The sequence below is a fragment of the Drosophila erecta genome, unplaced genomic scaffold (genome assembly GCF_003286155.1).
Source record: "Drosophila erecta strain 14021-0224.00,06,07 unplaced genomic scaffold, DereRS2 tig00000386-arrow-arrow-pilon, whole genome shotgun sequence".
NCBI lineage: Eukaryota > Metazoa > Arthropoda > Insecta > Diptera > Drosophilidae > Drosophila > Drosophila erecta.
In genome coordinates this window covers 89,497-93,225 of record NW_020825236.1, presented here as the reverse complement: position 1 = coordinate 93,225, position 3,729 = coordinate 89,497, and positions in this window count along the sequence as shown.

Below are 3,729 nucleotides of genomic sequence, written 5' to 3'. Positions count from 1 at the left end.
GGTCTATTCGGTATTGTAAATGCAGTGTATTGCTTAGAATTTTCGTCGAGCGGTATCTGCCAATATGCATGTTTCATGTCGATACCACTTATGAATTTAGCTGGTGGTAACCGGATTAAGATGCCGTCTATATGAGGTAGAGGATATGCGTCCCGCTGAGTAACCTTGTTTACCTCTCTAGAATCAAGACATAGACGGTTCTTGTCTCCTTTCTTCACTAACACGAAATTACTGCTCCAAGCGCTAGTTGACTCTTCGATAACATCTAAGGCTAGCATGTTATCCACTTCAGCGAACATAAGCTTTTCAATGGCAGGTGAAACTGGCCAATGCCGTTGTTTAACAGGACTCGCATTTCCTACATCAATGCTATGTGTGGACAAGGTAGTACGACCTAAACCTTCGGAAGCAAAGGATGGAAAAGTTTTTATTACTGTCTCCAGCCGAAGTCTTTCTCCTTCGTTCAGCTCATGATATTTTGGAGAATCTTCATCATCATCCAAAGTACCGATGTCTAATTCAGCGATGGTCGGATTGCTCGTAATTTTACTTAATAATCCAAACTTTTGCCAAAAATCAATGCCTAAATATACATCCTGTTGAAGTTCTGGTATTATAAATAATTCAAGATTGTCTATCGTATCTCCATACTTAATGGAAGTTATAAGTTTTGACACTACTTTGCTTTTTGTTCCGTTCGCAGCGCGAATTTCGGCAGAACATTTTTTACGTTGTTGTGTTTAAGGAAGTCTGACCCTCTATATTGATATCCGTATAGAGTCTTTGGTCAGAGCTAAGTACTATAGCGGAAATAAGTTTCTGTCGGTCACGACGAACCTTCTTCCAAAATTCTCTCAATCGGCTAGTAGATCGTCTGGGTTTTAAATGAGTCCCTATACTATCTACTTTACCAAATATTTCTCTACGCTTATTATTGTAATTTTGAATTCTTATATGTAAGGGTATAAAAGAAAAATGAATATCAGGCTGACCTAAAGGTTTTATCTCCTGAAATTCACGGGCTTCAGTGGTTGACTTTGACTTAGCAACTTCTGAATCTACGGATGTATCTTGTTGCTCAGAGAAACATCCTTTTGTCGGTTTCCCGGATTACATTTTGGACAAGTCGGCTTGTATTTTTCTTTAAGTCCGCAACCGTAACAAAATATAATTCTTTTAGCCATACAATCATCGAATCTGTGGCCTTGTTTGTCACAATTCCAACAAGTTGTGGCATTTCGACGTTGAATTTGGTTTACTTCTTCACCTACTCTTACTAAACCTGTTTCCTCTTCTTCGGTGGTTAATTCGGTGGTTGCAATCTGCATTGCATATTGGACATGTTTGTGTACTTTTTAAGTGATTTATAATGCACTTTTTATGAAATGTATGCCTGCACGATGTTGTTGCTGACAAAACGGTTGGTGCTAAGATTTTTTTACATATGGCACAGCTATTTTCAACGCCTTGTGAAACTTCAACTGCAATACCTGCACTATGCTTGGCTGCCATATTATTGTTGTTAAGATATGTTGTAATTATTTGGTTTGTATTTCTTTATGTCGATCACTTCTATGGGACAATATACGGACTTATTGAAGTGTAAGTATAATGTATTCCAAAAAAAATCAAATTGTAAATAAAGTTGAGTAAAGAAACGTATGGTGATGAGCTTCTGTGGATTCGAAACAGTTCCACTTGGTCGATCAATTCTCTTTCAAATTGAATCGCATGTTCCTAAGTTTTACTATCCCTTCCAAATAGATACTCTCAATCCAATATGTTAATTTATTGGAATTAGTTATATTGTGTTTTAACTGTGGATGGATTACTTTAGAGCTTAGTGTGCTATAACAAGTTAAGGACTTTTCGAGCTTCACGTCTGAGCCAAAAATGTGTAGTACTTGTCGTGCTCCACTCGTTGGGCGCAAAAAAATGTGTAGTGTATTTTCTCGGGCCCCCACACGTTCGAGCGCCAAAAATGTGTAGTGTATTTTCTCGGGCCCCACGTTCGGGCGCCAAAAATGTGTATTACTTGTCTGGCACCACGATGGGCGCCAAAAATGTGTAGTGTACGTAGTTCGATAGATTTTTAACTAGTTGCTCTTTTAATAGTGGGTGGTAATTACTAATAAAGAGGACCTTGTACTTCCTTCGCTAGGGATGCGCACTCTTGCTATGCTCGGGTCTAGCTCGCCGCAGGTCGGAGTTCTTTTAGCTTAGGATAGTACGAAACGCTACTACATTTTAATAAGTGCGTCTTACTCATAAACAATATTCAAAAGTGGACTATCGATTAATAAAAGAAATGGCTTTATATTGATACTAATGATACACGCCGACACGTGTGAAGATAAGCTACAGATTCTGATAAGTATTGGGAATTTTGCATGTTAATGATTCCCTAAGTCTTTACCCTCCCTACCATGACAATGCTACTTAAAATATCTACATTGTCCCTTGGTCAAGTTCAAAATAACTCTACCACATATTCAAGAAAGTGTTCAACATAAGTACTCGACAAACCATTAAATCTATTTATTCACAATTCATCCTTTTTCAATATATCTTCAATCATAATTCCATTTATATAAATTCAGTTTAGTAAACGGTTCCATTAAATCTCTTTTACAAACTAACAAATTTTAATCTACGCATAATTATCCTAGTCATTCTCTAACTCTTCATTTTTGTTCATATTCAGTGGGTAAAATAAAGTATATAAAAGTAAAGTACAATGCAATTGAATATAAAGTTAGCAAATATAGTTACATAATCTTTAGTCAAATGCAGATATTATTTTATTTAGACGTTCGAGTGGCATTCTGTTAGAATTTTAATATAGGTAATTCATAATAATGTTTTTATCTTTGTTGTTGTAGTACTCACGACCTTAAATATCCACTCCATGATGTGCGTAAAGTTGGGCCCAAGTTCACGTTGACATTGTCGAGCTGTAGGTCAAACTTTAAAGGTTCTAATTTAAATTCCTATTAAAATGCCAAAAGTTCCGTCAATCTGCGAGTATTTAATTCATTATAAATCGCAATACAAAAGAAAATCAAGAATCAAAACAAAACACGAAATATAACTGCAGCACTGCAGCGATAAGACCTTAGGAAACCGCTGACTGCTACGCTGCGTTGCGATAAGACGAAATCACAAAGTTGGACCTCCGTTGGTCATCGGAGATGATCTTCACTGCGTGACGATGATGATGTTCAAATATACTTAAATCTGCTCCGGTCGTCTAAACTTCTGCATAGCTGAATAATCTGCACGAGCTGCAGCCTTCCAATATATTTGGCTGGTTATCCCTTCGATTAACCTTGGACACAGCGTCATGTTCCAAAGCCACCCTTTCTCACAGATCGCAAATTATAAACATAGACACTTGTCGCCTTATCATAAACATAGACACTTGCCGCCTTTATAAACACAGACTCTCGTCCCCTAATCATTTGCATTCGACCACTTGGCGAGCCAACTGAAATAATAAACTTTCGCGATCGGCGCCTACGCCCACGCACTTGTCGAAGGATTCTCCAATTACCCCTATTCTTCAGAAGACTCTCTTCTAACAGGAAAATAGAGGTTTACAACCCAACTCTCTTAAACTTCGCTCTTTGGCTTCCCCAAATTGCCTATAAATCAGCAAGCATGCCTCCATGCAGCAGTTCAGTACTGAGTACGTTATCAACCGCGATAACACCGCTTAAGCCAATTTAA